The following is a 9,219-nucleotide window of genomic DNA, read 5'->3' on the forward strand; positions in this document are numbered from 1 at the left end:
GACAACTTTGGTTTCTTGCCAAACCACAGTTCATAAGGCGTCGTCTCAACGGATTTTGATGGTGCCCTATTTAACGTGAATGCGGCTGTCTCTAGAGCGTATCCCCAAAACGATAGCGGTAAATCAGTAAGAGACATCATAGATCGCACCATATCTAGTAAAGTACGATTACGACGTTCGGATACACCATTACGCTGTGGTGTTCCGGGGGGCGTGAGTTGCGAAACTATTCCACATTGTTTCAAATGTACACCAAACTCGTAACTCAAATATTCTCCTCCACGATCAGATCGTAGGAATTTTATTTTCTTGTTACGATGATTTTCAACTTCACTCTGAAATTCTTTGAACTTTTCAAATGTTTCAGACTTGTGTTTCATTAAGTAGATATACCCATATCTGCTTAAGTCATCTGTGAAGGTGAGAAAATAACGATATCCGCCACGAGCCTCAACATTCATCGGACCACGTACATCTGTATGTATGATTTCCAACAAATCTGTTGCTCTCTCCATAGTACCGGAGAACGGTGTTTTTGTCATCTTACACATAAGGCACGGTTCGCAAGTATCAAGTGATTCATAATCAAGTGGTTCCAAATGCCCATCAGTATGGAGTTTCTTCATGCGCTTTATACCGATATGACCCAAACGGCAGTGCCACAAATAAGTTGCACTATCATTATCAGCTCTACATCTTTTGGCTTCAACACTATGAATATGTGTGTCACTACTATCAAGATTTAATAAGAATAGACCACTCTTTAAGGGTGCATGACCATAAAAGATATTACTCATGTAAATAGAACAACCATTATTCTCTGATTTAAATGAATAACCGTCTCGCATCAAACAAGATCCAGATATAATGTTCATGCTTAACGCTGGCACCAAATAACAATTATTTAGGTCTAATACTAATCCCGAAGGTAGATGTAGAGGTAGCGTGCCGACTGCGATCACATCGACTTTGGAACCATTTCCCACGCGCATCGTTACCTCATCCTTAGCCAATCTTCGCTTAATCTGTAGTCCCTGTTTCGAGTTGCAAATATTAGCAACAGAACCAGTATCAAATACCCAGGTGCTACTGCGAGCATTAGTAAGGTACACATCAATAACATGTATATCACATATACCTTTGTTCACCTTGCCATCCTTCTTATCCGCCAAATACTTGGGGCAGTTCCGCTTCCAGTGACCAGTCTGCTTGCAGTAGAAGCACTCAGTTTCAGGCTTAGGTCCAGGTTTGGGTTTCTTCTCTTGAGTAGCAACTTGCTTGTTGTTCTTTTTGAAGTTCCCCTTCTTCTTCCCTTTGCCCTTTTTCTTGAAACTAGTGGTCTTGTTGACCATCAACACTTGATGCTCCTTCTTGATTTCTACCTCCGCAGCTTTCAGCATTGCGAAGAGCTCGGGAATAGTCTTATTCATCCCTTGCATATTATAGTTCATCACGAAGCTCTTGTAGCTTGGTGGCAGTGATTGAAGAATTCTGTCAATGACGCAATCATCTAGAAGATTAACTCCCAATTGAATCAAGTGATTATTATACCCAGACATTTTGAGTATATGCTCACTGACAGAACTGTTCTCCTCCATCTTGCAGCTATAGAACTTATTGGAGACTTCATATCTCTTAATCCGGGCATTTGCTTGAAATATTAACTTCAACTCCTGGAACATCTCATATGCTCCATGACGTTCAAAACGCCGTTGAAGTCCCGATTCTAAGCCGTAAAGCATGGCACACTGAACTATCGAGTAGTCATCAGCTTTGCTCTGCCAGACGTTCATAACATCTGGTGTTGCTCCAGCAGTAGGCCTGGCACCCAGCGGTGCTTCCAGGACGTAATTCTTCTATGCAGCAATGAGGATAATCCTCAAGTTACGGACCCAGTCCGTGTAATTGCTACCATCATCTTTCAACTTTGCTTTCTCAAGGAACGCATTAAAATTCAACGGAACAACAACACGGGCCATCTATCTACAATCAAACATAAATAAGCAAGATACTATCAGGTACTAAGTTCATGATAAATTTAGGTTCAATTAATCATATTACTTAAAGAACTCCCACTTAGATAGACATCCCTCTAATCCTCTAAGTGATTACGTGATCCAAATCAACTAAACCATGTACGATCATCACGTGAGATGGAGTAGTTTCATTGGTGAACATCACTATGTTGATCATATCTACTATATGATTCACGCTCGACCTTTCGGTCTCCGTGTTCCGAGGCCATATCTATATATGCTTGGCTCGTCAAGTATAACCTGAGTATTCCGTGTGTGCAACTGTTTTGCACCCGTTGTATTTGAACGTAGAGCCTATCACACCCGATCATCACGTGGTGTCTCAGCACGAAGAACTTTTGCAACGGTGCATACTCAGGGAGAACACTTCTTGATAATTAGTGAGAGATCATCTTAAAATGCTACCGTCAATCAAAGCAAGATAAGGTGCATAAAAGATAAACATCACATGCAATCAATATAAGTGATATGATATGGCCATCATCATCTTGTGCTTGTGATCTCCATCTTGGAAGCACCGTCGTGATCACCATCGTCACCGGCGCGACACCTTGATCTCCATCGTAGCATCGTTGTCGTCTTGCCAATCTTATGCTTCCACGACTACCGCTACCGCTTAGTGATAAAGTAAAGCATTACAGCGCGATTGCATTGCATACAATAAAGCGACAACCATATGGCTCCTGCCAGTTGCCGATAACTCGGTTACAAAACATGATCATCTCATACAATAAAATTTAGCATCATGTCTTGACCATATCACATCACAACATGCCCTGCAAAAACAAGTTAGACGTCCTCTACTTTGTTGTTGCAAGTTTTACGTGGCTGCTACGAGCTTAAGCAAGAACCAATCTTAACTACGCATCAAAACCACAATGATAGTTTGTCAAGTTGGTGTTGTTTTAACCTTCGCAAGGACCGGGCGTAGCCACACTCGGTTCAACTAAAGTTGGAGAAATTGTCACCCGCTAGCCACCTTTGTGCAAAGCATGTCGGGAGAACCGGTCTCGCATAAGCGTACGCGTAATGTCGGTCCGGGCCGCTTCGTCCAACAATACCGCCGAACCAAAGGATGACATGCTGGTAAGCAGTATGACTTATATCGCCCACAACTCACTTGTGTTCTACTCGTGCATATAACATCAACACATAAAACCTAGGCTCGGATGCCATTGTTGGGGAAAAGTAGTAATTTCAAAAAAATTCCTACTCACACACAAGATCATGGTGATGCATAGCAACGAGAGGGGAGAGTGTGATCTACGTACCCTTGTAGACCGGCAGCGGAAGCGTTAGCACAACGCGGTTGATGCAGTCGTACGTCTTCACGGCCCGACCGATCAAGCACCGAAACTACTTCACCTCCGAATTCTAGCACACGTTCAGCTCGATGACGATCCCCGGACTCCGATCCAGCAAAGTGTCGGGGAAGAGTTCCGTCAGCACGACGGCGTGGTGACGATCTTGATGTACTACCGTCACAGGGCTTCGCCTAAGCACCGCTACAATATTATCGAGGACTATGGTGGAAGGGGGCACCACACACGGTTAAGAATATGATCACGTGCATCAACTTGTGTGTCTAGGGGTGCCCCCTGTCCCCGTATATAAAGGATCAAAGGGGGGGTGCAGCCGGCCAGGAGGAGGGCGCGCCAGGAGGAGTCCTACTCCCACCGGGAGTAGGATTCCCCCCCTTTCCTAGTTGGAATAGGATTCGGGAGGGGGAAAGAGGAGAGAGAGAAGGAAGGGGGGGCGCCGCCCCCCTCTCCTTATCCTATTCGGACTAGGGGGGAGGGGCGCGCGGCCCAGCCCTGGCCACCTCTCCTCTCTTCCACTAAAGCCCACTAAGGCCCATATACCTCCCGGGGGGTTCCGGTAACCTCCCGGTACTCCGGTAAAATCCCGATTTCACCCGAAACACTTCCGATACCCAAATATAGGCTTCCAATATATCAATCTTTATGTCTCGACCATTTCGAGACTCCTCGTCATGTCCGTGATCACATCCGGGACTCCGAACAAACTTCGGTACATCAAAATGCATAAACTCATAATATAACTTACATCGAAACCTTAAGCGTGCGGACCCTACGGGTTCGAGAACAATGTGGACATGACCGAGACACGTCTCCGGTCAATAACCAATAGCGGAACCTGGATGCTCATATTGGCTCCTACATATTCTACGAAGATCTTTTATCGGTCAGACCGCATAACAACATACGTTGTTCCCTTTGTCATCGGTATGTTACTTGCCCGAGATTCGATCGTCGGTATCTCAATACCTAGTTCAATCTCGTTACCGGCAAGTCTCTTTACTCGTTCCGTAATACATCATCTCACAACTAACTCATTAGTTGCAATGCTTGCAAGGCTTATGTGATGTGCATTACCGAGAGGGCCCAGAGATACCTCTCCGACAATCGGAGTGATAAATCCTAATCTCGAAATACGCCAACCCAACATGTACCTTTGGAGACACCTGTAAAGCACCTTTATAATCACCCAGTTACGTTGTGACGTTTGGTAGCACACAAAGTGTTCCTCCGGCAAACGGGAGTTGCATAATCTCATAGTCATAGGAACATGTATAAGTCATGAAGAAAGCAATAGCAACATACTAAACGATCGGGTGCTAAGCTAATGGAATGGGTCATGTCAATCAGATCATTCACCTAATGATGTGATCCTGTTAATCAAATAACAACTCTTTGTCCATGGTTAGGAAACATAACCATCTTTGATTAACGAGCTAGTCAAGTAGAGGCATACTAGTGACACTCTGTTTGTCTATGTATTCACACATGTATTATGTTTCCGGTTAATACAATTCTAGCATGAATAATAAACATTTATCATGATATAAGGAAATAAATAATAACTTTATTATTGCCTCTAGGGCATATTTCCTTCAGTGCAACCCTACCACTAGTGACTACGATGGTAGGGTCATCACATTTTAAATTTTCCATTTCTTTGTGAAAAACTTGATCAGTTCAATTCAAAGAAGTCATCACACTATAATATAGTTTGCAAATGGGGGTGAGAGAGGCGCCTCCTCTTAGTTCTTTGTGCGGTAGGGGAGAAGATGGGGCTTGGCTTCATGGGTGGGCCGCCCCCGCGGCTTATAACAGTTCAAAACCTACCGCTAGGGTATCTGGCGATAGTGTATAACAGCCTACCGCTAGGGGCCTTGGTGGTAGAGTTGACCGCAAAGGCCAAAGGCAGTTTACTTGCGCTGACGTGGATGAGTGACCTATCGCCAGGGGCCTCGACGGTAGGTAGTTATACCCTACCACCATCGATCGCGACGGTAGGAAAATGGGTCAGATCTCAAAAAGAATCGAACCAAGGTCAAATCTGGCTTAACTTTACAAAAGGGTCAAAACAACAAAAAATTGGCCACCCAGGGTCGGCCCTTGCGTTTAGAGGCCCCTGTGCGAACTCTTGTGCTCCACCATGGTCTAGGCCCTCGCCTCACCATGGCCCCATCGTCTACGCTGATATGTCCATTTTGCATCATGCTTTTATATCAATATTTATTGCATTATGGACTGTTATTACACATTATATCACGATACTTATGCCTATTCTCTCTTATTTTACAAGGTTTACATAAAGAGGGAGAATGCCGGCAGCTGGGATTCTGGCTGGAAAAGGAGCAAATATTAGAGACCTATTTTGCACAGCTCCAAAAGTCCTGAAACTTCACGGACAAAGTTTTCCAAATATATAAAGAACATCGAGCGCAAGAACTTCACCAGGGGGGCCACACCCTGCCCACGAGGGTGGGGGGCACGCCCTACCCCCCTGGGTGCGCCCCCTACCTCGTGGGCCTCCTGGTGGCCCTCCGGTGACCATCTTCTGGTATATGGACTCTTTCGATGGAAAAAAATCATGAGCCATCTTCTCGGACGAAACTCCGCCGCCACGAGGCGGAACCTTGGAGGAACCAATCTAGGGTTCTGGCGGGGCTGTTCTGCCGGGGAAACTTCCCTCCCAGAGGGGGAAATCATCGCCATCGTCATCACCAACGCTCCTCTCATCGGGAGAGGGCAATCTCCATCAACATCTTCATCAGCACCATCTCATCTCAAAACCCTAGTTCATCTCTTGTATCCAATTCTTGTCTCCAAGTTCGGGATTGGTGCTAGTAGGTTGCTAGTAGTGTTAATTACTCCTTGTAGTTGATGCTAGTTGGTTTAATTGGTGGAAGATCATATGTACAGATACTATATGCATATTAATACCCTTCTGATTATGAACATGTTTATGCTTTGTGGGTAGTTACTTTTGTTCCTGAGGACATGGGAGAAGTCTTGCTATTAGTAGTCATGTGAATTTGGTATTCGTTTGATATTTTGATGAGATGTATATGTTGTCTCTCCTCTAGTGGTGTTATGTGAACGTCGACTACATGACACTTCACCATTGTTTGGGCTTAGAGGAAGGCATTGGGAAGTAATAAGTAGATGATGGGTTGCTAGAGTGACAGAATCTTAAACCCTAGTTTATGCGTTGCTTCGTAAGGGGCTGATTTGGATCCATATGTTTCATGCTATGGTTAGGTTTACCTTAATACTTTTGTTGTATTTGCGGATGCTTGCAATAGAGGTTAATCATAAGTGAGATGTTTGTCCAAGTAAGGGCAGCACCCAAGCACCGGTCCACCCACATACCAAATTATCAAAGTACCGAACGCGAATCATATGAGCGTGATGAAAACTAGCTTGACGATATTCCCATGTGTCCTCGGGAGCTCTTTACATCATACAGGAGTTTGTCCAGGCTTGTCCTTTGCTACAAAAAGGATTGGGCCACCTTGCTGCACCTTATTTACTTTTGTTACTTGTTGCTCGTTACAAATTATCTTATCACAAAACTATATGTTACCACTTATTTCAGTACTTGCAGAGAATACCTTGCTAGAAACCGCTTATCATTTCCTTCTGCTCCTCGTTGGGTTCGACACTCTTTGAAAGAACATGCGGTGCCCCCATGTTTGGTTTTGGTAATTGATGACAATCTCTATGGACTAATGGTTGCCTTGAGTTATATTTGAAGGTTTTGTCCATAGGCTTTTCTTGGAGTACATGTGTTGGTTTCAAGGAGAGTTTGTGTCGACCAAGGTGCTATTCAAGGAATTACCTAAAGATTGGTCTTGTGAGAGGTTGATCAAGACTAAGTTAAAGAGTGAATCAAGTTGATCAACCCACAAAGCGTAGAAGATGTACCGAGAGGGATCAAGTGATCCCATGGTATGGTAAGCATTGTCAATTACACTTTGTGTACTAACCCATGTTCTTCGTGAGGGTTCTTTGTGGGGTTAGGTTGCGGTGTGCAAGTTCAAGTGGAGCACCACGAAGAGATCAAATGCTTGAAGCTTGTTGTCCTTTGTGGTGACAATGGACCTGTGAAGATGTGCAAAGAGTAGCTCGCCCATAGTAGAGTATGGGGGAGCAATCAACTAGTTTTCATCGACTCAACACAATCAAGAAAGGTTGCGGTGCAAGTTCAAGTGGAGCATCACGAAGAGATCAAATGCTTGAAGCTTGCCGTCCATTGTGGTGACAATGGACTTGCGAAGATGTGCGGAAGAAATGCTCACCCATAGTGGAGTATGGGGGAGCAATCAACTAGTCTTCATCGAGCCAACACAATCAAGAAAGGTGGTCCAACTTGAGGGAGTCAAGATTGTCATCATCTAGCTCAAGTGGACCATGTGCAAGGCAAAGGTTTGCCCTTGATAGGTTTTCTATTTTACCGGTCTCATGATGGTAGTTGGGAGACCGGGTTATAGGATCGATTGCCATACTATCAAGGGGGGCTCTCAATGAGTAGCTTGATCGTATCGTTCATTGAGAGCTCAAACCATTGCATCCTTGCATCATCTTTCTTGGTTCTTGTTTGGTTCTCTTTGTGAGTCTTAGAGCTTACGGTCATCTTGTTGACAAGCTTGAGTTCATCGAAAATGGAGTTCGCTTGCTTCTTCTATGATGTTTTCGATGTTGGAGGTTTCGCTGTTTTGATGCTACTCGTCGTATTGTTTCCAACAGGCTTGAGTTTTCTCAATTCGGAGCTCATATGCAGAAGTTATGGCAGTTCTGGTTTTCTTGAGTGTGGTTTTTGTCAGGGTCCCACCGGTAGTACCGTGGTACCCAGCGGTAGTACCGCTGAGGAGTCACAAGCGGCAGTACCGCTCCGCAGTGGTAGTACCGGCGGTGACTCCGCAGCAGTACTACCGTTGGCTTACCAGGTCCCTACCGTGTCAATTCGAGGGGTCTTTTTCTGTGTCGGATTATGCGGTACCTCGCTGCGGCAGTAGTGCGGCAGTACCGCCCTTCCTCCGCGGTAGTACCGCCCGATTCCCTCTTTCCCTTTACCCTTCGTTCTGCGCGGCAGTACCACCGAAGGGTGCGGTAGTACCGCCTAACCCAGCGGTAGTACCGCTGTCTCCTACGGTACTACCGCCCCAAGGTTCATGCTTTGTTGCTCCTTTTCCCTGTTCTTCCGCCTGAGCGGTAGTACCTCTCATGGAGCGGTAGTACCGCTCGTGTGCGGGCTGAGCACATAATGGTTGGATTTTCCCCCTCCTTTAAAAGGGGGTCTTCTTCCCCTTTGAACCTTATCCTTTGAGCTCGTGTTCTTCCCCCATTGTTGACCTTCTTCGAGCTTGCTAACTCTTAATCCCTCCATGGATTTTTGCTAGTTTTTGAGGGAAAAGAGAGAGGAGATCTAGATCCACATTTCCACCAATCACTTTCTCCTCTATGTGAGATCTTGGAGTTCTTTGTGTTCTCTTTCTTGTTCTTCCTCTCATTTTCCTCCCTAGCATTAGTTGCTTCGGTGGGATTTGAGAGAGAAGGACTTGGGCACTCCGTGTGCCCTTGCCATTGCATTTGGTGCATCGGTTTGAGTTCTCCACGGTGATACGTGGAAGTTACAAGTTGAGAAGCTTATTACTCTTGGGTGCTTGGTACCCTTGAGCTTGTTCCTCTTGGGTGCTTGGGCGCCCTAGACGGTTGTTGGTGTTCGGAGCTCAATCATTGTGGTGTAAAGCTCCGGACAAGCGTCGGGGTCTCCAATTAGGTTGTGGAGATCGCTCCGAGCAAAGTGTACGGGTTCGATGACCGCCCCCAAGGGTTGCCATTTGTACGGGTTCGGTGACCGCCCTCAAGGG

This window comes from Triticum dicoccoides, chromosome 7A (genome assembly GCF_002162155.2).
Source record: "Triticum dicoccoides isolate Atlit2015 ecotype Zavitan chromosome 7A, WEW_v2.0, whole genome shotgun sequence".
Classification (NCBI taxonomy): Eukaryota; Viridiplantae; Streptophyta; class Magnoliopsida; order Poales; family Poaceae; genus Triticum; species Triticum dicoccoides.